Source organism: Neofelis nebulosa, chromosome 13, assembly GCF_028018385.1.
Source record: "Neofelis nebulosa isolate mNeoNeb1 chromosome 13, mNeoNeb1.pri, whole genome shotgun sequence".
Classification (NCBI taxonomy): domain Eukaryota; kingdom Metazoa; phylum Chordata; class Mammalia; order Carnivora; family Felidae; genus Neofelis; species Neofelis nebulosa.
In genome coordinates, this window is record NC_080794.1 from 10146791 (window position 1) to 10174584 (window position 27794).

Consider the following 27794-nt stretch of genomic DNA (forward strand, 5'->3'; position numbering starts at 1 on the left):
ATAAAATGGGTGTTACTAGAAGGAAACCATCTCTGTGAACTCCAGATGGCCCTCTCTAGGGAAAAATACAAATGCCTTCATGCCATCAGCCATCAGTCAGGAATAAGCTCCTCCCATTGCCCAGCTCCCTGGGGAGAAATGACACTTCTTTCTAATGAAAGAACTCCCTTAGTCTTGAAGCATCACCGTTGTGACTCTGGGGATCCTTCAGGCTGCTTCTGATCTGGAAAGACAAGAATATAGCCTTGGTTATGAGAAGGCGGTATGTGTTAACATTTTACCTACCAAAGATACTGTTCAATCCAGTAGGGAAAAGCCATACTAACTCAGAACACTTGAGCATTTTCTGAAAGATATTTAACAAGAAAAGCTCCAGGGGAGCTGATTAAATCTGTTGCTTGCACCCCCAACAGTATTCTATTTCCCAAGAACAGCTGTACAATAGGAATTGCCAAAATTGTAATTCATCACATCAAAATTGACCTTTCCAAATATTTAAAAGGTTGAGATTTTAGCAAACTACAGTTTCAGGAGCTCATTAGATTTTCAAGAGTGTATCCTAGAATATCATGGTTACATTTCAAAATGTGGCATTTAAAAATATGTATTTTGAATATTGTTATTGAATTTTTTTCCTATCCCAAATCAATTAGTTTTTGTTGTGTAACACAGCAGGCAGTATTCTCTTTTCAGAAAGACAAATTTATTTTTCATGATGTTATAGAGTCTATGAATTTGGAGAAAATACCAGTCCAGACTCAAGAGCAAATTCATTTTCAAGCTAGGCTAGAAAAGAAATAGATGTCTTTTTCTGTAGTGAAGTAGAAAAGAGTCCTGAGCTGTGCAATGCAGCACTTGCCCTTGTCCTCCTAGGAAGACTTCACATGGCCAAACAAAATTGGACGAGCAAGTATCAGAATGCATCTGTCTTTAGGAAATTCATGACGTGTACCTCAGTTTTAATCTCTGAATGACTCTGTTGTAAAGATAATGGTAATGTAGTATTTAACCCAGTAATTTCCAAATTTATTTGAGCACCAGATCTCTTTTTTAAATACTGTGCAGCTCCTAGATGTCAGGTGCAGTCTAGAAAAGGTTGTAAACACCAGTGCAGAGTCTTCTGATCGCCTGATTTTGTCTACTCCAAACACTATCCTCTTGGTCACGTATCAGAATCTAGACAGTTAAGGTGGCTCACTACAGCAATGCCAGCACAAGTTAACTTTTATAAAATTAGATAGTTTTGTGCCAAAAAATTTGAATCTACAGTGTGGTGTTAAAATGTCTATATTTTTAGGGGTGCCCTGGTGGCTTGGTCGGTTGAGCATCTGTCTCTTGATTTTGGCTCAGGTCATGATCTCAGGGTCGTGGGATTGAGCCTTGTATCAGCCTCCACACTCAGTGTGGAGCCTGCTTACGATTCTTTCTCTCTCTCCCTCTGCCTACCTCCCCTGCTTATACAGTCTCTCTCTCAAAAAAAAAAGGTCTATATTTTTATATGTATATTATATACAGTATGCTGTATATACTAATATTAATTTCCTTTGCGTGCCACACACACACACACACACACACACACACACACACACAAAATGGATAACAGTCTGTAGCTAAGAAGACCACTGTAGTGGTCCACTGGAGGGTCCTTTTGTCCTTTTGTGTCTGGATTTGAATAGTCTGTGATAGTCCCTTTTACATCCCCAAACTATTACTGTTTCAGGTACCGTGTCCCTAAGTATTGTGCTTCTCTTGTGTCTTATAGAAGCATTTAGAAATCTCAGACTCTGCCTGCAGTTGTTAAGTGTCTGCTTTTGTTTGCTCATTTAATCAGCCACATCCCTGAGGAATCTGGCTTAGCTGTAGTATACTCTGAGAAGTGTCGCCATTAAGAACTTACCAGGCATGACTTCACTGTTTCCTCTGGTCTTAGCTGTATGTCTACCTGAGAAGCAGTGTCGACTTAAGGGAACATTTGGTGCACGAAGTCCTTATCTACAATCCTGTGGAAGAGCTAGACACAAGAATAGGAAGTAGGGCTGATTTTTAATTACAGACAGCATGGTAACCACAGATGAAGCACAAAGCAGGAATGTTGGGAAGAGAGGAAGCACAGAGAGGGCGTCAGGCATGGAAGATCCTGTCAGACTTGAAGGTGAACTCAGGCTTCATATTGCAGAGGATTTGTTTCAGATTACTTTTGCATCAAATGCATCTGCTTATAAAAAAAGAAGTTGAAAACAAGAGTGATACAGAATACAGAACACACATTCCCTTTATCCAAAAGACAGCCATGTTGTCATTAGGATGTAGTATTTCCTTCTCTGTCTTACAAGTTCTTTTATCACTTCTCTGAGCTGAGTTCATGCTTTTAACTTCAGGCTGTGGATGAGAAAACCAAAACACTGAATCAAGCGCCTGCCCAAAGTCCAGACTCAGCGAGGGCTCAAGAACATGGAAACTTCCTGAGTACTGAAATGAAGACTAAAGAAGGGGGGAAAATGGGAAAAAAACTTTTCTCCAAACGAGCAAATAATAGGCATAGAGCAAAGTCTATTTTCATTATTATGTTTTAAGGAGTCTATCTACCTGAGGTGTGGTAAACTAAGCTGGCATTATGACTAATTGTTCATCACAAATCTGTTCCAAAGTATAGTCAGTGAGTGTGGGTGCCCCACTACTAAGAAATCTTGGGCTCCACATTCACCAGTGGTCTTTTTGGGTATCTCTCAGATGCCTAATGGAAGTCCCCAAAAGAATATCCTTTATAAGAATCTAGGCTGTAGGTACATTTTCCCCCTTAAAATTCATCCCGGTAAACACAATTATTTGCTCAGGCTTTGTAAGACTGGTTTGACCAAAAATAAGAAATACTCCTTTCTGGCTTTTACAGTTGTATTATGACCTAACTTCAAAGAGAGAAAGACTGAGCTTTAAGGGCTATAATTATAAGCCACCTGAGTAAGGACTCCTGAAAGGTTACCTGAAGAAAAGGGTGATTAACATTTCCAGGCATGTGAACTGAGTCATTTCTGGCTGAAGGGTAGCATTTTAAAGATATAATATTGTTTATAAAATTAAGGAACTTCAAGACTGGACCTTTTCCTTTGTTATATATTTTTTTGAACTTTTAGAGAATACAGGAAACCATTGGGTGGGTTAGGCATTTTTAAAATTATAGTTTTATGGAGAAAATAATAGCAGTGGCTTTTACATCAGAATGGTTTTTCCATTCTGGGCAACTCACTGAATGGAGCATTTACTTGTTTTCACTCAGTACAAAAATTCTATCTCTGAATGGTAGTTCCTGTTGTTTTTCCTAAGATACATTTTCCAAGGATTATCTCCCTCTTATGCCACCACATTGGAACATTGGCCAAAGGTGCCCCTAGAACAAAACTATCTCTGAATCCCAACAGATAGAGGTAACACTGAGAACACTGGTTTTCTTGCCAAAAATAAGATAGATTTACTGATTGATCGAAAGATAGAGAGAGATAAATACACAATTATGGGAAACGGGAAACAAAACTGCTACAACCTTTTTGATAAGTAACTGGCATGATTGACTTAAACATAAAACGTGAAGACCGTATGATCCACAAATTATAGCTTTAAGAAGATATAACTACCAAAATGAACATACTATATACAATGATGGTTATTGCTAAATTGTTTTTAATAGAAAAAAAGGAAACAGTCCTAATCCCATGAACAGTAAAAGGATTGAATAAATTATGGCACTTTGTGCTGAGGTGGGTTCACCAGCTCTTACAAAGCATGAGTCAGACCTAGACCCACTGATGAGGACTAGTATATTTTGGTTTATTAAATGAGCTTTATGACTTTATAAATACAAAATAGACAACATTTTGTTATGTATTATTGTGCATGAGTGGCCATTGAATCCTGTTTCTAAGAGGTTAGGTTGCCTGGAATTTGGGCTGACCGAGATGAAGTCTCCAGAACAAAAAGTTAATGGTGGAACCCAGGTGAACAAAACTACCTCCTGCCCCCACCTTATTCTTCCCACTCAATTTCCACAGACTCCTTGGAATTATAGCTAGGTTATTGTCCTAGGCTTATCCATAAATACATGTCTCGACTCATAAATACCTCTGTATCCAATGGGGATACAAAGGCGGAAAACTGGGGCGCCTGTGTGTCTCAGTCAGTTAAGCATCTGACTCTTGATTTTAGCTCAGGTCATGATCCCAGGGTCATGGGATCGAGCTTTGCCTCGGACTCTACACTGAGCATGGAACCTACCTGGGATTCTCTTTCCCGCTCCCTCTGCCCCCTTTTCTTGCTCGTCACTCTCCCTCTCTCTCAAATAAAAAAAAAAAGGTGGAAAATAATAGTTTTTCTGTATAAAAGGAAAAGTGGAAATGTACAAACCCATGGCTCTTTTTCCTTCCCACCTCATTTCTTTTTTTTTTTTAATGTTTTATTTATTTTTGAGACAGAGAAAGACAGAGCATGAACAGGGGAGGGGCAGAGAGAGAGGGAGACACAGAATCCGAAGCAGGCTCCAGGCTCTGAGCTGTCAGCACAGAGCCCGATGCAGGGCTCAAACTCACGAACCGTGAGATCAAGACCAGAGCCGAAGTCAGACGCTTAACTGACTGAGCCACCCAGGAGCCCCCTTCCCACCTCATTTCTACCAGCAATACAGATTAACTACTTTTCGACCAACCTACCTCACAAGTTTTAGAACTATGTTGAGGGGCACCTGGTGGCTCACTTGGTTGAGCATCTGACTTTGACTCAGGTCATGATCTCATGGTTCGTGAGTTCAAGCCCCACATCCATCTCACTGCTGTCAGCTTGTCAGCACAGAGTCCCCTTCTGATCCTCTGTCCCCCTCTCTCTGCGTCTCCCCAGCTTGCACTCTCCCAAAAATAAATAAATATTTTTAAAAACATATGAAAATAATCATGAATCACATGTGATAAATGACTCTTTCACTCTTTAATTCAGATATAGGCCACACATAATATTCAATGTGGTGCATTGGCTTCAAATTAATTATGTTACAAAAGGAACTGATGTTTAAACTTTCTTTTTTTATCCTTCTCCTGAAAGATGCTAGCAGAGGAAGATATTTTGTTTTGTCATCATACATACTCCACATAAAGTTCAAATTTCATTTTAAATCCACCACTTGTGACCAAAGGACAAAATTCAAAAATGGGAAGTTTCGCTCTAAATTGTCCTTTAATTCTTGTTAGCTTCAGAGTTCTCGAATTCTATGATTATAAAGAAAAATTAAAGCCAAAACTACCGGTGAAGCCAGACATAATCTCCAGTAGGTTTTTGCTCACTGGAGACCTGAATGGAAGTGTATCAGTCTATTCAAGCTGCTGTAATGACATATCCTAGATGGGGTGTTTTATTTTTTATTCTTTTTGAAAAATCTTTTAATGTTTATTTTTGAAAGAGAGAGAGAGAGCGAGCATGAGTGGAAGAGGGGCATAGAGAGAGAAGGAGACACAGAATCTGAAGCAGGATCCAGGCTCTGAGCTGTCAGCACAGGGCCTGATGCAGGGCTTGAACTCACGAACTGTGAGATCATGACCTGAGTCGAAGCCAGATGCTCAGCTGACTGAGCCACCCAGGAGCCCCTGCTCTCACAGTTCTGGAGGCTGAGGGTCTGTAGTCAAGAGGCCAGAAGAACTTGTTTCTGGTGAGGCCTTTCTCCTTGGCTTGTTGACAGGGCTTTCTCACTGTGTCCTTACATGCTGTGTTCTCCGTACCTAAGCAGAAAAAGAGAGTGAGCAAGAGAAGAACAGTCAAGCTGAGGTATCTCTTTCTCTTCTTATCTCAACACCAATCGTATTGGATTAGGGCCCCCCCTTATTATTTAACCTTATTACTTAACCTTAATTACCTCTTTAAAGACTTAATCCCCAAATGCAGTCACACCTGGGGCTTAGGGCTTCAACATATGAATTTCAGGGGGAGAAAATTCATCCATAACAGGGAGAAAAACAAACAAAAGGTACCACGGGATACAAAATTTGTGTATATTTTACATTATGCTAAGTTTCTCCCTTCTAAGTTTTTTGTGTCTTTTAGTAAAAGAAACAAATTGAACTGACATTTAACAGCTTGCCACAGCCAGCAGGTATAATCTACAGGGTCCAATTTAGGAAGGTCATGAATTATTTCATTACATTGTTAAAATGTCTTTATATTGAACATAATATGTGAGATACGTACGTACATCTTTTTTGAAAGTGATATTTGAAATGATGCCTCTTTAGAATTATTTCTTCTGCTTTTAAAATAGCTTCTGGGGAAAGCACTGGTTAGCCTATTACATTCTAGCCATTTCGTGGGCCCCGTAGAAACACTAGTTAGTTTATATGAAAGACATTTTCTTCTAATTTATAGAAACAAAGAAGTACACAAGAATCACATCTAATTACAGAAAGAGCCAGCCAACAGGCGTTAATATTATTGGTGAAGCTCCTTTTTGTTACTTTTCTGTGTACAGACGGAGAAAGGCGAAATTGTAAAGTCTGAGTAATACCCTTCACACTGTTTTGTACGTCTAGTCGAATCTAGCCTCCAACCTTTATCTCAACGGTATGAGATTAGGTCTGCGAAAATTGGACTGGCAGGCGGTCCTTTTCCACGAACGTAGGAGAGTTTTCTTCTCCCATTACCGCTTTCTACCAAAACTGAAATTCTCTTCATTCAATTGTCTGCTGATGCTGCCTCAAATTTCCAGAACTCTGGGTGTAATGAGACTTTATAAGAATCTCAGTAGCCACTCCTACTGACCTCAGGCTCCGGGAGCCATGAGAATTGACCACTGCCAGCCACCAAGACTCAGCCGTGCCCAGGTCCCAAGCAGTAAAGAAGCAGACTCGTCCTCTCCAGTTGGCAGCTTCTGAGAATCCTGTGACCTCCAAGAGGTCCAGGGTGGGCCTTGGTAGAGCCAGTGTTTACAGTTCATCATCCTCAAATCCTGGTTTGCTCTTCTCATTCTTATTTAAAATAGATGCCCCACCCCCCAATTCAACACACCTCTGAAGGCTAGGGACCCAGGGATCTGCTTCACCACGACCAGGGCACTCGCTCCAGACTACTAAACCTTGCCCGTGTTCCCAGCCACTGGCTGAGGTCTTGTCAGCTCAGATGAGCCACCGAGTCTGCTCCCATCCTGATGATGAGTACGGAACCTGCCTTGAAGGCTTCTAAGACTGTGTCCCCCATCAAGCGGGCCCACTGCCCACCATCTTGGCTTTGCAATGGCTCCTTAGACACTGCAGTGTGGCAACACTCTCCTGGACAGCAAACCCCCAAAGTGGGAGCTTTTCTTCAGCTCCCAAATGCCATTCCCACTTACTGCCCTTCCCCTTCCAGAGTGTTCTGTTCTCAGGAATATGAAAGTAGAGCCTATCTATCTTAGAGGGCTCAGGATCCACTAAAACTTCTCACGGTGCTGCCCGGATCAAGATCCATTGACCGTCAGCACAGGCAAAGCAACATCTCAAAAATGTTTTGGATATTGCTGGACCTGCTGCACCTCTACCCATTCAAACCGAGAGTGGTGTTAATTGTATGTCTTGGATGAAGTAAAATAAGAAGGAAAAGACAGAGAAGGGGAATGGTAAATGGAAAAAGATGAAGCAACGCCAAATTAGGTCTCAATGATCTCTGTGGAGCTGGGGCGCCCCAACACAGAGCAAACAGGCAGCTGTTTCTTTATCTATGAAATGTAGACAACAATAGTTAGGGCTGTGGTGATTAAATGACCGGGTGTATACAAAGGGCTCGGGGGGGCGCCTGGGTGGCTCAGTCGGTTAAGCATCCGACTTCAGCTCAGGTCACGATCTCACGGTCTGTGAGTTCGAGACCCGCGTAGGGCTCTGGGCTGATGGCTCAGAGCCTGGAGCCTGCTTCCAATTCTGTGTCTCCCTATCTCTCTCTCTGCCCCTCCCCCGTTCATGCTCTGTCTCTCTCTCTCAAAAATAAACAAACGTTAAAAAAAAAAAAACGGGCTCGGAATGGCACCTGCAACATGGTGAGCATTCGTAGATACTTGTCGCTGTTGTGGTTACCGCTACAACTATGTGCGACTGGAAATGCAAAGGAGCCAAGCTTGGACAGCAGCTCTACCCACCACTCACAGGACAACTCTGAGACAGTGATTTGATCCCCGAGCCTCATCTGCAAATTGGAAAGAGTAACAAAAGAATGAATCATTTCATTCATAAGAACAATTTCATGTTTTAATTATCTGTCTTTTCTTTTTCTGGATAGGCTGGCTTAAAAATGAGAAGACAGACTTTGAAAGGAACTAGTGAGGGTCCAACACAACATCTGAATGAATGCAGATACTTAGTGAATCCTGTGTTTAGATAAGAACTTAATGCAAACCAGACTTAGCATAATATATACATTTTTAGAACCATATTTATCCTATTCCCATAAAGCAAGCTGTCAGACACAACTTTGTCAAAACACGTGTTATTTTGGTCTTTGATAAGCAAGTTAAAAACTAAAGCTATATCATGAAATTAAAAAGGAAAATATTCTAGATCTTTCCGAAGAGGCTGGGATCTAATTTCAGCTGAATACCAGAAGTTAAATTAGTTAATTAAACTTATTTATTTCGGAGCTGTGAGCAGGTATGATGCTGTCTAAATCAGATGGCTGTGGGGCACCTGGGTGGCTCAGTCGGGTAAGCATATGACTTTTGATTTTGGTTCAGGTCATGATCTCACAGTTCATGAGTTCGAGCCCCGCGTCGGGCTCTGTGCTCACAGCACAGAGCCTGCTTGGGATCCTCTCTGTCTCCCTCTCTCTGTCCCTCCCCTGCTTGCTCTCGTGCTCTCTCTCTCTCTCAAAATAAATAAATAAACTAAAAAAAATTTTAAACATCAGATGGCTGTGGGTTCAGTTATCACTCACTTAGATTGCAAAACATCTGCTCAAGTGTTCTGTGTCTCCCAGGAGATCAGAGCAATATGCATGCTCACAATAATTAGGAAGTAGGCAAATAATGTGAGTTTTTGGAAAAGATTGAAGGAAATGGGACTGTTCAGATGGTTATACTAAAAGTCCAGACCTGCCACCTTGTTACTATCTCATTACCTCTGTAAATACCCACTGATACGGCACAAAGAAACAATTAAAGACACTAACAAAAGAGCCTACACATCCTAAAAGTAATGTTTTGTTGGCCTGTTGAAAGAATCTTCTCATCTGTGCTTCCTTAATTATTATTCTGTGTCTGGCTTTGTGTTTCTCTTTATTTGGCCTACTGCAAGACTACGACAACAATCTCTGGAATCGCCAATCATATTTTCATCATATAACCCTTTGAGCCGTGTCTGCTGGGATTTGGTAGAGCCTGTCATCTACACTCTGAGAGCTGACGCTCACCCTCAATGAATGTCATGTGCGGTTAATTTGCGATAGAAGTAATTTGAAGTTATGACGGAAGCCAGCTCCCTCACTGGTTCTCACAATGAGTGCTTTGCCTAGTCAAACACTAGAGAAACTTAGAGATTCTTCGAGGTATTCAGTCTCAGTTATTGTTCTCTGATTCATGTAGTGAATGAGATATTTTTATTAGCAGACACTTGAATGACTGGATCGTGTTTATTTTATCATTAAATGTGTGACTTAATTTTATTTTATTGAGATACGTATTTACATATTCAAGTGATCATAATCCTAATACATAGGCATGTTAGGACTTCTACTTCAACTGTGTTCTGGAAAACCGTTCATTTGAATGATAAAATCCATATGACAAATACGTATGGAGCAATTACTGTGCGTGGGGGACTTTGCAGGTTACAGTGACAGGACTGACACGGGCCTCAGTGAGATCCACTTGCCCTTGGGTTCCCTAGATTCTATAAGGAATCAATGGTGAAAGATGAAGTCTAGGCTCCCTGGCATGCCCCACTTGGCAGAAAACATCCGGTTTGTTAGAGACCAGAGACAGAAAATTCTGCATCCTCCCACTGACATGCTAGTTGATGCTTTTCCTAGCACTTCTCTAGTTACAACAGGAGTGTTAATGCTGCCGCACATTCCCTTGAAGTGCCATAATACATGTATTATTTCCTGAGGAGATGCTGGGATCTACCAGAAGCAAGGCCATAGGTGGAAAAGGCCAGAGAGCCTGGATTCAAGTGACCTCTGTTCACTCACAGCCACAGCCTCGGTTTCCCCATGCTCTCGGGAGATGATCAGCTTCAGCTGTTCCTTCCCGAGGATGCCCTCCTCTGCTGGGGCTGCAGGGAGAGGAACCGTGTGAGGCTTCACTGGGGTCCGGGACCCTTTTCCCAGAGTGGGAGAGGTCCCTTGATTGAGAGCTCTGCCAGTGCAGGCAATAGCAGAGTGAGAGGCCCTCAGGGAGAATGAGACAGCAAAGGAGGAATGTTCTCTAGGATAAAGCTTCTCAGACTGAGGCAGCACCAGCGACTTTTTCCTTTCCTTTTTCCCAATCTTCTGCAGATCGATACTTTCAACAAAAGATACACACAAGACACGCATCTATTTTGCATTATGAATGAAGTATTTCTTTCTGTCTCCAGGCTTATCTTGCAGACCACACTCTCGGAGGCTGCCCTGAGCTCCTCTCGTCCTGCGCACCCTGGGAACCCTCACCCTCTCACCTCACGGCCTCTTCCCCTCCTATGGTCTGACCTCACTGTCACCTCTCAGGAAACTGCAAGGTTCTCCCTTTAAAAATCCAGCCACATCTTGTCAGTCCCCACCCCCAATTCTGCCATAGCACTTATGGTTCCCTCCCGACCCCGTGTTGTCCGTGACGTCCTTCACAGGAGCACGCTTCCTTCACTCTCTCCCTGTGGAACGTGGTGTCTCTTTTTCTTTCTCTAGTCCACCTTCTAAAAGCTTTCCTAAGGTTCTAGCCTAAATGTCAGGCTCTATGCACTTTAAATATATGAATGTCAAGGGTGCCTGAGTGACTCGGTCAGTTGAGTGTCTGACTCTTGATTTTGGCCCAGGTCATGATCTCACGGTTTGTGAGTTTGAGCCCCGCATCGGGCTCTGCACTGAAAGTTTGAAGCCTGCTTGGAATTCTCTCTCTCCCTTTCTCTCTGCCCCTCCCCCACGTGCACTCTCTCTGTGTCTCACAATAAATAAATATACTTTTAAAAAAAAATGTGAATGTCAGTGTCTGAAACGGGGTTGGGGGATGTTAAGATTTGACTCTCTCCCAATGTGAAAAGGGGGCTAAGCAGGAGTTAACTGCGTGTATACGTGTCCATCGTGTCTGGAGAAGGTAGCCGACCAAAGCTTCTGAGGAAGGTAGATGGTATTAACCCATTTGCTAACAAAGGAGGGTACCATTTGTTAACCCTTTGCTAACAAAGGAGGGTACCATCACTAACTTGTAAAATGAAGGGATGTGCAATATCTTTTGTTTTCTGTTCTTCTCCCTTTGTGTCCCTTCACTCTGACGGGGGCTTTGATGGGTATGAGGAGTGGAACTGTACAAAGATCCTTTTGTAGAAAGTCAGTAGATGTGTTTCTTCTGCCAATGACAGGGATCTTAACTCTCTGACCACCTGTATCCTCATCAGTGATATGCGGTGGTTCAGTACCAGGATCACATTCCCTAGAAAGTTCTATAATTTTCTTACATTGCCTCAAATCTTTTGTTTAACCTATTGATTTTTTTCATCTCGGGGCTCTATGTTAACCTTATGTTCTTAATTCTCTTCTAGCGACTGTGTTCTGCTCAGAGGCCAAATAAATGACATTCAGAACTTCTACTGAGGTACTATGAGGTAAGATCTTTTTCTGGGTTGAGTTCTTTGGTTTAAAAAAAAAAGGATGTATGGCTTGATCAGTGAAACAGATTAATGAGGAATAGGAATTTCTAAGTTGGTGTTTTCAAGTATGATGTATAATTGCTCTCTGTGCATCTCAACATAGGTAACACAGTCATGCTTGATTTTTGTCTTAATACAGATACTTTTTTTTGGCTTTTTGCTCATAATATTCAAAATTACAATGAAAGCATGTCGGTTAAAATATGAAATGTTGTTTTCTTTCAAATACTCATTTGTCTCTTAAGTGTAGCAAGACGGGGTTACTGGAAATTAGTGCCAAATGTTTGAATTTTTAGCGTCTATAAAATGTTATAGCTTGTCTAATTTACAGAAGCTTACATATTATCCCTTGATTGATATCACCTTATATAAAACGCCATACAAAATCTGATAGTGAATATAAAGACAGAGCAACGTTGTGAAAAAGCTCCATTTCCTCTCAATGTTATTGTTAATCCCTTCTCTATTCAGCAGACAGTGTTATTGTCCTAGTCAATATCCCTTCTCCTTTCTTCCTTCCAAAAATCGTCATCATCACCATCATCATCATCCTGGTATTTTGAAAGGCAGTGAAATACCTTGTTTAAATACCGTCACGTTCCCAGACTCCTTTACTGAGGCCACGTAACCTGGTTGTCACTAATGACCCTGGATGGTGGGCCCCAGGGAGGGCTTCTCTTCCTGAATTTATTCCCTTCCTGCACTCATTCCCTTCTTGACTTAAAAGATCAGAGCTTCAAGAGCAGAATATTTTGGGAATATTGTTACTACTTCATCTTCTTACCTGGAAAGCTGTTCTAACATTTGTAGTCGCGGATTTTAATTTGTGGAGGTGACTGAGTGTTGACATGGAGAGGTCAATGCCATTGAAAGGAGAATTTCTTCCGTACATATGCTGAGAGAAGGGCCACTCTGTGCCACCAGGAAGCACCGGGTTTGGTCAAGAGGCAGAAGACGGGAAGAGGAGAGAGTCTGAGTCAACAGTCTCTCCTGGGAGTGTCTGTGGGAACAGCTGTGCAGAGTGGGGCATACGGTTGAGGATTGGCCAGTTAAAACCGTGTGAGGGGCTCTGGGCTGTAAGGGCGGTCCCTGGCCGCTGGGTGACTTAGGGCTGAGGAAACACTGGCTTGGTGTGTGAGTTAGAGGAGAACTGGGACTGTGGATCCAGGGTTGCTTGGTTTACACATGAAAGATGTGCTCTGGGCCACGCCCTTCGCTGTCTCTAAGACCTGGGTAGCCCTCTTGTTGGCATGAGCGCTGGGAGTTGTATGCAAGCGATGAAACCTAGGAATCTACTCCTGAAGCCAAGAGCACACTGTATACACTGTATCTTAGCTAACTTGACAATAAATTATTTCCAAAAAAAATAGAAAATAAAAATAAATGAAAAGAACTGGCTAGCCTTGACAGAGGCAGGCTCTCCCTCAGCAGCAAGGTTTTAAGATCTCAGAACATCATAAAATACAGAAAGGAAAGAAAATGCCTGATACACAGCACAACCCCCCCCCCCACCCCCCATCTTGATATCCCAAGGACGAAAGCCACAGCCAGAGATGTTAGAGCAGGAAGGTAAAATGAACTTGACTCCTTGATGACATTCTTGCCCTCCGGTGAGCCTACCATCAGCTCTCCTGTGGGATGACTCAGATAAATCCCTGATTCTCTAGATCTCTTGACACTCGGAGCCCAGTTCTTACAGCACTGATTCACGGGCGTTCGTACCCGGGGGTTGTGCTAGACATGCCTGTCTTTAATCTTGGCAGTAGTGTGCATTCAGGGTAAGTGTTATTATCCCCATCTACAGATGGGGAAACTCACACACTGAATGTTAAGGTTGAGGTTTGAGCTGGACCTTCCAGTGCCCTTCCCTGTCCTCTGTTACCCTGATGCCTGTCCTAACAGTATATGCCAGGAGCCTGTGCTTTCGGTATTCACATCTGCTGGCTAGTCAGCAACATCGCCAATTCGTTACCCCTTTGAATGCTTGCTCTTCGATAAGCCAGAATTTCCACTGGATTATCCACTTATAAAACCAAGTGAACTTAGGCTATTCCACATTTAAAAAAAAAAAAAAAGAGAAAAAACTCTAATTTGGGGGGATCAGATTTGATTGGAATTGCCTGTGAAAGCAAGTGAAGGAAATATTAATTCCAAGGTGGGTTTTTTTTTTTGTTTTTTGGGGTTTTTTTTGGCAGTAAGAGTTTAGAACTCATGGTCTCAATAAGGCCACCACAATTCAGCTTTTAACCTATGGTCCAAATATTAAATGTTCTCCTTCCAACGATCTCTGTTCCTTTACTCGCACTTGTTGGGATCGGGGGAAAATGCAGGTAAGAGATAAATTATATAAAGAACTCCTTTCCAAAGAAAGTCATGCACGATATTGAATAAGGTACTGAGCTGAGTCAGGGAAGGAGGTGTTTGTAATGGAAAAGTCTCTGGGCTGGAAAATATGAGAGGGGCAGTGCAGGTGACAGCCAGCTCTTCCAAGGCTTGAAAAACGCCAGCTCACCTCTCTGGACCTTTGTTCTTTATTTGTAAATGGAGGGTGTCAGATATTCTGATATTCTCTTCGTGTAAAATAATAGCTTTCTTTGTCAGATCTCCTTTGCTAAGGCAGGGAAACGCTGCATCTACTGAAGTCAAACTTTCCTTTTGGCCACGGAAGCTATGATTTCTCAGTACTTTCCCTTTTCCTTTCCTTTCTTTCAAATAGATGCGAAATCTCTTCATTTCTTTGTGTCTCTTCTGTCACGACCCTGCCCTAGGTCATCATTCTGTCTTTCCTGGACAACTGTGTGAGCTTCCCAATGGTCTCCTGGCTTCCAGGAGACTGGGGAGCCCGGAGCACATCTCATTACTCTCCTGCTGGAGACCTGTTGCAAACCCTTCAGCTCCTTCCTCTACATTAAGAGCAAAACCCCCAGTGCACAACAATGACCTATACATCCCATACGATCCGGTTTCTACCTGTACTTGACTCCTTGCTTCCCAACTCCAGCCAGTGTCCTTTTCACTGTTCCTTGAATGTTTCTTTGTGTTCTTTCCCCCGACACCCCCTGGGTCCTGGCAGTATAGTCCCCTGGCTGGCATTGTGTGTCCCTGGTCCTTCCAATTCGGATCTCAGCTGCTTCAGCCTTCCCTGACCACTCTCTGGATATGAGCGCCAGCCCAGGTACCCAAATTGAATTCCCTTTAAAAACTAGAAATTTTATTTTGTAAAGCATACGAAAATACCCATGTATGGCAAAAACTACGTACGCATAGAACTTAAGGGATCTAGGAGAGACGTGAAAAATAAGGGATTTAGGCCAGACGTGAAGAATTCAGCCATGTTTGTTTATGGTTTATTATCTCTTGCCATAGTGTGATCTAAGCTCGGTGAGGGCAGGGCCTTATCTGTTCCTTCCTTGCCAAAGCCCACAGTGCCTACAAGGATGCCTGGTCCCTGCAAGAAGCTTAGTAAATATTTAGTGAATGAATGAATGTAGAGGCAGAAAATGCCGTAGATCAAATATCCCCCCAAAATTAAGCAGTGCTTACAGATGTCCCTGAAGAGTTTATTGCTTAGGAAGGAAGGAAGGGAAAAAAAAATAAAAGTAAAGATGGAAAAAAAAATTCTGGGGAGAGGGACAGACAGCAGGGCACAAGGAAAGAACAGTAAATCTTTGGGAGGGATCGCTTCAGGTATTTTTACGAGCAGTATTTCTGATCTGTGGTGATGGGTGGCGGAGGCCAGTTCTTTGGATCTTACAAAGATTTATTAGCTAAGCCTGACATGTGGACGATCAGAACTGTTTGTTGAGTGAAGGCCCAAAAGAATGAAATAATAAATTATTGAACTGCTAAGAGCATTTTGCCTTTTTTTTTTTAAATGGGCAGGATAACATTCCCTTGATGCCAATATTTAGTCCGTGTTAGTAACAGCCATTCCAAATACACTGAGTGTGAAGAATGTTCCATGAAGCAGAATTCGGTTACTGCGCTAGGCATCTCCCTGAGAGCATTTCAGAATTTATTCCATCTTCAAGTAAATTGTCACAGTGACTCTCCAGGATGGCATACCGTGGTAACGTATTAAAATGCTGATGGGAAAATGGAAACTAGAAAAATGTCTTATCTGTCAATTAAATGATGTAGCCTCGTGGGTCGATTACAGCAATTCGGGGGCTTTTTGTTTTCTGCCAATTGAGATTTGACAGCTGTTTATAAAATATTTACATTCTGATTTCAGTCACATTGACAACACTTTTGGGTCTTTGGAAGATGATAATTATATGTTAGGAAAACGTTAAAAAAATTCTGAAGCTGATCTGTTGAGGGGAAAAAATATCTGGCTTTTTTCAAATTGTACAAAGGAAGGAAATCTACTTTATTAAAGGATGTATTTCTAATAAAAGTCAGGAATAATAGACATTTGTGATCCAAAGACATATTGCGTGTAATATGAGGGAGTATCTTTCTTCACCTCGCCTGTTCTGGGAACCTTATCTTTTCTCAGTCAGCTCTGGCTAGCTAGACACGTGTTTCTTCACCTTTCTTTACTTTATTAGGCATACATAATGTTTGTATGGTACTTGGGTGAATTAGACAAGATTTGAGAGCATCTCTATGGAATTTTACAGAAAAAGAATTCAATATATATTCTTAGTACTTGAAAGAAGAGAAAATAAAAAGTATTGGGGATAATACTAACTATTGAATTTATATCGAATTTTCAAATAAAATCATTTTAAATCTTTTTCATGAGAAGTGTAAATTTACATGCAGCTTTTCTTTATCAGGTATCATGTTAGAAACAGTGACCTCTAATTCTTGATCAGTATCTGTCTAAAATCTTGACAGCCACTGTCTGTGTGATGCTTTGTAAGAACAAGTAGGTGATAAAAAATTTGAAACCTAGTTTATAGCCATTCGAGGGTTTCCTGTAACTGACATTGTGTTTGAAGCATCTAACAGCTATTACTTTCTTTCACTGATGAATGTTATGTTGAAGTTTCTTAAGGTAAGGCAAATGATTTTGGAATCCAACCTAACTTTTTAGTATCAAGTATATTAAGTTTGTATAAAACATATATTCTTTTATAGCCATCACCCTGCACATAGTTTGGACCCCACTAAAAGGGCATGCCAGTCATAAAGGGGCCAAAGTGGGCTTGAGTTTATCTGTGGAACCAGGAGAAAAAGTGCAGTTGGAGGCCCAGGGCCCACCCCCTTCCCGTCCCTGGCTCTTCCCTGTCTTTCCAGGGGCCTTGCTCTGGGACCATTCATGCAGACACTCCCTGTGAAAGTCTAACACGCCCCCTCCCACTGTGTCACAGCTGTCCCTTGGCCAGCCATGGGGTCCCAGCGGCACCTAAGGATGCATCTGGAGAAGCCACCACGTGAGCCCTAGAAGTGAGCAGACCTTTGGTGAGAGATCCTAGGGACCTGCAGAGATTAAGCCTGGTCTAGGAGAAACCCAACTCCCTGTGGGCAATTCCCATGCAGAGGGTCATGGCCAGAGGAAGTCCAGAGTGGTCACAGATACAGCGCTTCTCCAACACTAACGTGGACGCACCTGTTAAAATCCAGATTCTGATTCGGAAGGGCTGAGGTGGGCCCGAGCTTTGGCGTTTCTGATACGCTCCCAGGTGAGGCTGATGCTGATACTGACTAAACTCTGAGGAGCAAGACGGTGATGCACAAGGTCAAGGCCAGGGTCCTACTGTTTGGGCTGCAGGGCAGTACTGGACAGAAGTATCTGCTTTGGGTGAACACAGAGACATGGGCCTGCCACAGACAGCTGTCCTCACCCCCAGGACCTCCCAGCCCAATTCTATATCATGTCCCTTGGCAACCTGTGTCACCAGTTGTCTCTCCATCAGCTCCCAGCCCCTTGTCCACGTGGGCAGCAGCCCACTCAGGGGCTGGGCACTGAACTTGATGTCCAGGTGTCAGAGCCCACCTTGGCTGTGCTCAGAGTGTTGCAAGGCCAGGTGTCCCCAGCATGCTGGCAGCCAGGGAGAGCTCAGCACCAGACCGGGCTCAGGCACGCCTGCCCCTGGGGATTGCCCCCCTCCCCTCCACCACACAGGTCCCTGAGGGCATATGCGCCTATCTTACACCCTGGGGCACTTCACCCAGCTTGTGGGAAGTCCTACAATCAGGCTCAAAAAGGCACATTAGGGGGAAATGGTAAATCTAATAGTTCTCTAGCAAGATTATACCTCATTATATGAAATTGGATTACAAAGTTTTCAGAAGTGACCCAAATAAAAGCAGTGCATAAAAAAATGATTAAGTTCTCAAAGGAACCTTTGAACCAAAGAGAAAAGAAAATCCAAATTAGGAACAAAAGAAAACAAACAAAAAAAAGAAACATTTCGGGGCACTTGGGTGGCTCAGTTGGTTAAGTGTCCAATTTCGGCTCAGGTCATGATCTCACGGTTTGTGAGTTCAAACCCTGCAGCGGGTTCTGTGCTAACAGCTCAGAGCCTGGAGCCTACTTCAGATCCTGTGTCTTCCTCTCTCTCTGCCCCTCCTTGCTCACACTCTGTCACCCTCTGTCTCAAAAATAAATAAACATTAGAAAAGAAACATTTGGGAAGTAAATATAGGTGTTACGCCATATACAAAAGAAATAAAATGCTACCCAACAATTGATCAAATCATCAAAATATATCACGGAATCCCACTTTAAATTTTTTTTTAATGTTTATTTATTTTTAAGAGAGAGAGAGAGAATGAGTATGAGCAAGGGAGGGGCAGGGGGAGAGAGAGAGAGAGAGAGAGGGAGAGGGAGATTCCAAAGCAGGCAAGAATCCCAAGCAGGCTCCACACTGTCAGCAGTGAGCCCGATGCCAGGCGCAAACTCAAGAACCATGAGATCATGACCTGAGCCGAAGTCAGACACTTAACCGACTGAGCCACCAAGGCGCCCCTCACAGAATCCCGTTTAAGACAAACACACAAACAGTATCAGGAGATGGGAATCAAAAATTAAAAAATATTATGGGATGACTATAAAAACTTGTAACAAAAGAGCAGCTCTAGAAAACTAGAGTAAATCAGATAAAGTAATAAAGGTGATTAATTTCATTAAAATCCAAGTTTGGAGTTAGTAGGTGATACTTTTTAAATAAAAGAGGGTTTTAGACATAATTCCATAACATGGAGAAATTCAGTTACATTCCAAGAGAAATGAAAGAGCTCGTTAGAATAAAAACATCATAGGGGCTCCTGGGTGGCTCAGTCAGTTACACGTCCAGCTCTTGATTTTGGCTTGGGTCATGATCTCAGTTCCTGGGATCAAGCCTCACATCAGGCTCTGTGCTGTCAGCACAGAGCCTACTTGGGATTCTCTCTCCCTCTCTGCTCCTCCCTGGTACATGCTCTCTCTCTTCCTCTCTCTCTATCTCTCTCTCAAAATAAATAAATAAACTTAAAAAAAATTGTAGAGGGGCACCTGGGTGGCTCAGTCAGTTAAGCCTCTGACTTCGGCTCAGGTCATGGTCTCACGGTTCATGATTTGAGCCCCATGTCAGGCTCTGCGCTGACAGCTCGGAGCCTGGATGGAGCCTGCTTCGGATTCTGTGTCTCCCTCTCTCTCTGCCCTCCCCTGCTCATGCTCTGTCTCTCTCTGTCTCTCAAAAATAAATAAATGTAAAAAAAATTTTTTAAAACCCATAGAAAGGAACATCAAACACAAGCCACAGTCTTCACACCAGACAACATGTAGTGTACATGGAAGTATAAGAAGAAATAAATTCAAAGTGCGTATAAGGATGACTTGGAAAGAAAAGATCTCATAATGTGATCAAAGGCAAAAGCTGTCGAAGTGCTATATTTACATTCTAGTGTGTCAGAGGGGAGAAAAAAAGAAAATCCATCTACACAGTTTCTTATTATTCCAAGACTGCAAACTCTATCCAGTTTTCTTTACAGCAAAGGAGTTATTCAATTCCTGCTGGATGTTCCTAAGAAATTTTAGATGATCTATACCAATGCTTTAATACACAGGGTCTATCCTCAAAGAACGTGCAGTTCCGTTTAGACAGGAAGCCATATACATTTTTTTTTTTAATGTTGTAAGTGTTAAATACAAGACGGGGTATTAGCAATGTAACTAAGTAGTTTAAGTACCAAACAGATCATTGACTTGTTGTGGTCATGGGCTATAGCCTTAGCGTGTTTACTTCCTTGATGCTTTTCGCAGTGATAGACCTATGTGAGCTTGTAGAACATGTTTATGAAAAGGATGTGTTAATGACATGCCAAAGCAGAATAAAAGGTAACATTTTTCATGGCTTCAGGGGCACAGAGACACCCCTCAATAAAAAAGGATGACATATATAGAGGCTGGAGAGAGAGTAGGACTTACATAGGCAGAAAGAAACCAGAGAACATTGCAAAGAATCACAGGGCAGAATGCAGGTATCATCCGTGTGTGTGTGTGTGTGTGTGTGTGTGTGTGTGTGTGTGTGCAGGGGGTGGTTTTCAAGGATGGTGAGAGAAGGGGATGAGCAGAATGAAGAGGACTTTGTAATTCTAAAGCAGCTTGGATTTTATCTGAAAAATCACGGAATACCACTGAAAGAATATGAACTAGGGGATAACGTGAGAAAAATTAATTAGGCAACACTATGTGGAGCTAGATGGAAAGTGGGGAAAATATGTGGGTGACTTTAATCAGGAACCAGAATGTCAAAGGCTGAAGAGAAAGCTACCCCCAGGAGGGAGGAAAGCCTGGATTCAGAAAACAGCACAGCGAAGTCTCTGTCTTCTTTCCTAGTCGGTGTGGTGTTTGCTCTCTCCTGTCTTCACACCTTTCTGTTCTTTTGATGATTTGCCTTTCATATGTACATGTCAAATGGGTTCAAATCATAAAGAAAAAGCAAACAACACCCTGCCTAGGTTCTCTTTTGATTTCTGTCTCTCCCTCCTTCTCTTCCTCCAACCCACCAGTGACCCTAGTTCCTTCCTTAGGTTTCCTCCTCCTCAGTCCTCAACCCTCCATAGCCTGGTGGCTGGTCCCCCTGCCTCACTGGAACTGTCGCTAAAATGAGCGAAGATCTCCTGGTTGATGAACCCTAAGAATTTTTGATCCACAACTTTTTTGACATCTCTGCAAGTTTTGCTGCCTTTTTGAAATTTTCTCTTTGCTTGGAATGCAAGGAACTTCCTCTCCTTGAATCTCATTGTACCTTTTTTTTCCCTCATTGCCATTCTCCCTCCCTCCCTTCCTTCCTTCCTTCCTTCCTTCCTTCCTTCCTTCCTTCCTTCCTTCCTTCCTTCTCTCTCCTTCTATCAGCTGCCTAAGTGCAAATTCTCTCCTCTGTCCCCGCAAAGCTTTGTTCAGAATTCTCCTTATTTCATTTAACTTCCAGGCTTAGACTATGACCTCAAATCTGTGCCTCTAGCTTAGACACCTTTCCCTAGTTCACATCTATCTTTATCTGTAGAGACAACTCTCTCTACAGGGTTTTACCACATGCTCCAAAGTCAGAACAGCAGAACTGAACTCCCCTGTTCCTCTTTCCACTCCCTGCTTCTCCATGTCTCTGTCTCAGTGCTGTGTGTGTTATACAGGTGCAACCCAGAAACTAGATAAACCCTTTCTGTTTCTGAAGTGAAAATCTAATCTTAATTCCACTGAGCCACTTCTTAGCTATGTGACCTTCTACGTTACTTACCTTCTATGGCTCTCAGTTTGCTTATTTATAAAATGGACAGAATAGTAACACTTTTCTCACAGAAGGGCTGTGAAGATAAAAAATGGCACATTGTAAGCCCTCAATACGTATAGCTATTGCATTGTTTGAAATAATCTGACTGCCCATAGACTTGAAAAGAAAAAAAAAACCCTAGTTTTCTTAGCATGTGATTTGATTTTTGCCTAATTCTCAAACTTCTTTCTCACCATTTCCCAACTTCCACCCTGCTCTCCACCCTTATAGAAGACACTCTAAGGTGCCATTCTCTGCCCACCATCCCCCAAGCTCATGAATGCCTCTTCCTGGTATCAGATCATGACTTAACCGTGATAATTTCCCCTGATCATCAAAGTGTATGTGGGTAGGGGTGCCTGGGTGGCTCACTTGGCTAAGCGTCTGACTCTTGATTTCAGCTCCGGTCATGATCTCATGGTTCATGAGTTCCAGCCCCACATTGGGCTCTGTGTTGACAGACCGGAACCTTGTTGGGATTCTCTGTTTCCCTCTCTCTCTGCCCCTCCCCTGCTTGCTCTCTCTATCTCTATCTCTCTTTCAAAAATAAATAAACTTTTTTTAAGTGTAGGTGCTTAGCTCTTCTTGCATTTTTCTCTTCGATCTCAACTAGTTTTCCTCCATGTGCCTCTGGAAAGCCATTGCCTCAGAGATTGTTCCTTCTATGTTGCCATCAGGCACAGATCTTTATCTCTACTTCTGTACTATCAGCTTCTTGGTGGTAGAGGATGTCCTATTTATCTGTAGGTGGGAGTGGTTTTGAGAAGAAGTATAACCAATAGGGTGTGGACAAAAGAGAATAACCGTTGGATGTGCCAATTGTGCACCTAGAAATGGCCCTGAATATGGTTGAGTGAGCCTTCACCTCAGCGGAGTCTGAGGTGGCTGCAAAAGGGAAAGTTTGAAGAGGACAAGGCAAAAGGGATATGGGGATCCTGAGGAAAAGCTAAGTCAAAGATGTGAGGAGAAAAATGGAAGCCAGTTGGTACATGGTTCACAGTGGAGGAGAGGTCCATGGGGCCCAGTGGAAGGGGTGGCTGGCAAGAAAGGAGAGCTCATGCTGACCTGTGATGGATTTATATCTGCATAAAATCTTCCGGAAGAAGATTCCAAAAAAGAGAGGCTTTCAGTGTCAAGAATGAGGAAAGGACAAAACATACATAAATTTGTGATATATAGGAAGTTGAGATATAACAATATACACACAGTTTTAATGAGTTACAGGGGTTTTTTTTTGGTTATGGTATTTGTGGATGTAATGCCATGTATAATAGTATATTATAAATATACATTTTTATATGCAGCTGACCCTTGAAAACACAGGGGTTAAGCGTGCTGACTGCCCCATGCAGTCAGAAATTCATGTATAACTTTTGACTCTGCAAAAACTTAACTACTAATAGCCTACTGTTGACTGGGAACCTTACTGGTAACACAATAGTCGATTACCACGTATTTCATATGTTATATGTATCCTGTACTGTATTCTTCCAATAAAGTAAGCTAGAGAAAAGAGAGTGTTCTTAAGGAAATCATAAGGAAGAGCAAATACATTTCTCACTTATTGTCGCCCCAACCCTAAGAGACTGGGCAACAGGGCTCTGTGTCCCTGAGTTCAAGTGGGGTGCAGATTTAAACCTTCTGGATTTAGAAGAACAGGTCTGGAGAAAGCACGCCGCGTGCCCAGCAACTGACCTCAGGGGCCTTGTTTTCAGGCAGACCTCTGTTTCCTGACTCTGCCCCCTTCCTTCAGCTTCAGGGCTCTCGTCACAGCTGGTGGTGGTGAGGACTGGACCGGGTTGGTCTGGACTCTGGAACGGACTCCTGTGCCAGCCCCATCATGACTGTCCCTATCAACTTGGGCCAGGCACTTAGCCCTTTCCACCTCAGCGCTTATCATGTAACATGGTGATTAAAGCTGGTCGTGCAAATGAGCGACAAATAAGAATGCTGCTATAGGAGCGCCTGGGTGGCTCAGTCGGTTGAGCGTCTGACTTCAGCTCAGGTCATGATCTGAGTTCAAGCCCCACTGCTTCCGATTCTGTGTCTCCCTCTCTCTCTGCCCCTCCCCCACTCATGCTCTCTCTCTCTCTCTCTCTCTCTCTCTCTCTCTCTCTCTCTGTCAAAAATAAATAAACATTAAAATTTTTTTTAAAAAGAAAAAGAAATTGCACATAAATTTCCCAGCACACAACAAGAGAGTGTAAAGAGAACGGACAGCCAGACACTGGTGACATCCTAACAGAAATGGGGGAGAGAGAAAGTGATTAACGGTTTGAAGGCAAGGTTTTTAAAAATTTAATTTTTAGGGGCGCCTGGGTGGCGCAGTCGGTTAAGCGTCCGACTTCAGCCAGGTCACGATCTCGCGGTCCGTGAGTTCGAGCCCCGCGTCGGGCTCTGGGCTGATGGCTCGGAGCCTGGAGCCTGTTTCCGATTCTGTGTCTCCCTCTCTCTCTGCCCCTCCCCCGTTCATGCTCTGTCTCTCTCTGTCCCAAAAATAAATAAAAAACGTTGAAAAAAAAAAAATTTAATTTTTAACCAAATGGCAGCCAATTAAAGCCTGGTGAGGTGGGCAAGGCCCAGCTTTTGTTTTAAAGCTGATAAATTTAATAAAAATGTCTTCATTTTCACTTCAGTAAAGGCCAGGGGAGATTTCGTGTGTGCGCAGGCACATTTCCAAACACGTATCTATAATTGAATGAGATTTTGTACTGGGAAAGGACATTAATTACCACGTTATATCAGAGCATCATGCAAAACACTCAAAACTAAGTAAACTAACTAATTAAAATACTCTGGGTTTTTTTTTTAATGTTTATTTATTTTGAGAGAAAAAGAGCATGAGCCAGGGAGGGACAGAGAGACAGAGAAAGAGAATCCCAAGCCGGCTCTGAGCTGTCAGTGCAGAGCCCAACTTGGGGCTCAAACCCATGAATCGTGAGATCATGACCTGAGCTAAGATCAAGAGTCGGATGCCCAACAGACCCAGGCGCCCCTAAAATATACTGTTCTGTAGCATCATGGATATAATATAAAAACAGGGTGTTTAAAATGTGCATATTATGTGTCTTGATTTCCAGATGGAACCACCAGTGTCCAAGGGCAAATCTAGAACAGTGCCTGGGACATGAGCTACCAGATGGTGGTGGATGAATAAATGAACAGATAAAACCCCTGTTTGCAACCTACGTAGCTTACATCGGAGGGTCTCCATCTTAGGAAAAAATAGCCAATGCATTCTATTTCGATTCTTACAAACGAATGTAACACAAAATTGTGCTTAATGCTAGAAAGCACTATAATGAAGGAATTTTGTATGAGTTGATGTATCAAATCCAAGAAAAAGGGCAAGGCATTCTGAAGTACATATCATGTAAGCGTAGGTAGGATTGTGTTCCAGACTGTTGGAAAAAGGTTTATGGTACAAAATCATACCATTAAAGTATTACCTGAAATAATGTTGTATTTATTGCAAAATCAAAACATTCCTATGAGAGAAGAAGGAAGGCAAGATTTTAAATTTTTTTAACTTATTTTTTGAGAGACAGAGACTGCTAGCAGAGGAGAGGCAGAGAGGTGGGGGACAGAGGATGCAAAGTGGGCTCTGTGCTGACAGCAGAGATCCTGACGTGGGGCTCAAACTCGTGAACCATGACCTGAGCAGAAGTCGGATGCACAACCACCTGAGCCACCCAGGCTCCCCAAGGAAGGCAAGATTTAAAGCTGGAGGTGATGCAGCACAGCATGGGAACAGGGAGGGGGTGTTCAGAGAAGCTTGAATAGTAGTCCTGGCTAAGACAGAGTTGGGGATTCTATGTCCTTCCTTCTTCCCCTTCCCCAGGCTAGTCTCCAGAATGAGAACGTCAGTGACCTGAGTGACTAGCTTAGTACTTTCTGAGGGGAGTATGAATAAACTGGTACTTTGGGAGTATGAAGAAACTGGTACCCGGGTGGCTCAGTCGGTTAAAGTGTCCGACTTCGACTCAGGTCATGATCTCATGGCTCGTGAGTTCCATCCCTGCATCAGGCTCTGTGCTGGCAGTTGAGAGGCTGGAGCCTGCTTCAGATTTTGTGTCTCCCTTCTTCTGCCCCTCCCCCATTCGCACTCTGCCTCTCTCTCTCTCTCTCTCTCTCTCTCTCTCTCTCAAAAATAAACATTAGAGGGGCGCCTGGGTGGCTCAGTCGGGTAAGCGTCCGACTTCGGCTCAGGTCATGATCTCATGGTTCGTGAGTTCGAGCCCCGCGTCGGGCTCTGTGCTGACAGCTCAGAGCCTGGAGCCTGTTTCAGATTCTGTGTCTCCCTCTCTCTCTGACCCTCCCCCGTTCATGCTCTGTCTCTCTCTGTCTCAAAAATAAATAAACGTTAAAAAAATAAAAATAAATAAACATTAGAAAAAAATTGAAAAAAAAAAAGGCAACAGGTACTTAAAGTGTGATCCATGGACAAACATCAGCATCACCCAGGAACTTACTGCAGATGCTGAATCTCAGACCCCATAGCAACTCTTTACTGAATTGGAATCTGCCGTTAACAAGTTCTCAAGGTGTGTGGGCTTCAATCTTAAATTAAAATTTGAGACGTATTGTTCTAGGGATTAGAAACGTGGGCTTTAATGCAAGGCGATCTGAGTTCAAATCCTGATTCCTCCTCGGGCAGGCCAGTTATATAATACTGTTTTATCATCTGCCCTCTGCACTTATAGGTAAGTCATAAATACCCTTATCTTGCTGTAAATCAGATAGGTACACGTAAAGAATTTGTGTAGTACCTGCCTTTCAGTAAGCAATCAATAAACCTTAGCTATGTTTATTATTTCTCTAATGCAGAGCAGGAAGAAAAGGAAATAGTGAGGAAGGGTTCTCACTATGACCTTACTCTCTCCTTTCCCAATCCCAGACTCAGCAGGAACTTGCAAGCAGATCTGATAGTTTCTCAGAGTTTCCTTCTGCCACCACAAGGTTTTTTTTTTCTATTTACATTCCTATGGACAAGTCACTTAACCTCTTTGAGCCTCAGTGTCCTCCCCAGTAGCATGGGATGGCCACATTAGCCTGTATCACAGTTGTGGGGAAAAAAAAAAGTGAAGGGGTCCATAAGACAGTAGATTCTTTTCATTGTTCAAAGAGCGAGTCTGGAGAAGGTAGCATGATGGATTTCACAATTAGAAAGAATCCTCTCGGGTGCCCGGGTGGCTCAGTCAGTTAAGCATGTGACTCTTGATCTCAGCTCAGGTCTTGATCTCCGTGTCATAAGTTCAAGCCCTGCGTTGGGCTCCATGCTGGCCATGGAGCCTACTGAAAAGAAAGAAAGAAAGGAAGGAAGAGAGAAAGAAAGAAAGAAAGAAAGAAAGAAAGAAAGAAAGAAAGAAAGGAAGGAAGGAAGGAAGGAAGGAAGGAAGGAAGGAAGAAAGAAATAAAGAAAGAAAGAAAGAAAGAAAGAAAGAAAGAAAGAAAGAAAGAAAGAAAGAAAGGAAGAAAGAGAGAAAGAAGAGAGAGAGAAGGAAGGAAGGAAGGAAGGAAGAGAGAAAGAAGAAAGAAAGAAGAAAGAAAGAAAAGAAAGAAAGAAAGAAAGAAAGAAAGAAAGAAAGAGAAAGAAAGAAAGAAAGAAAGAAAGAAAGAAAGAAAGAAAGAAAGAAAGAAAGAAAGAAAGAAAGAAAGAAAGAAAGAAAGAAAGAAAGAAAGAATCATCTTACCATGAGAGGCTAAATAACTGAAGGTGGTGAATTACATCACTTTAGAGTAATGCAGGGTGGAATAAATGATAGGGCGTTCCCTTTTGATAAGAGGAGAGCAGGTGGATTCTACTGGCAGATGGGGAGGAGAGGGAGTTAGTTCCGTCTTCAGAGACAGAGGCCTCTGAAGTTTGTTCTTGAAAAAATAACGTAGACTTTCAAGGGATACTTAAGTATTTTGCTCTTTACCTATGTAGCAGCAGCAAAAGAGCGAGACAAAATTAAGGAAGTAGGCATAGAGGAAAAGTTTCTAAAGAGGATCAGAGGAAGGAATGATTGCATCTGGTTGGGTCTCAGCAGAGCTTCTGAGAGAGAAGATTTTTATGGTTGGCCTTGGGGGATGGAGAGAATGTTGAGAGGGAGTTGCAGTCTTATTGGAGGAAATAGCATGAGAAGAACAAGCCAGAAAAGCTTGATCCTCATGATGGAAGAGTGAAGATTCTAATTTGGAGGCTCCAGATTGCACAGGGTTGGAGAGGAAGAATCAGTTGTGAAGGTAGGTGGGGATCAGATTCTGAAGGACCCTG

The 27794-nt window shown here is 42.7% G+C and overlaps 1 protein-coding gene across 5 annotated transcripts in view; it reads left to right on the plus strand.

Annotated features, from left to right (window-relative positions):
* CHRM3 (cholinergic receptor muscarinic 3) overlaps window positions 1-27794 on the plus strand; it is a 522291-nt gene that overhangs the window by 221690 nt on the left and 272807 nt on the right. For 3 of the 5 annotated variants that reach the window (XM_058698296.1, XM_058698294.1, XM_058698295.1), the window contains exon 3: window positions 11721-11783. The exons of 1 other annotated variant lie outside the window; for it this stretch is intronic. The gene's annotated coding sequence lies outside the window, so the exon portion shown is untranslated. Of the gene's footprint in view, window positions 1-11720; window positions 11784-27238; window positions 27764-27794 lie in introns of those variants that run through there. One more of the 5 variants, XM_058698298.1, reaches the window with a different exon arrangement.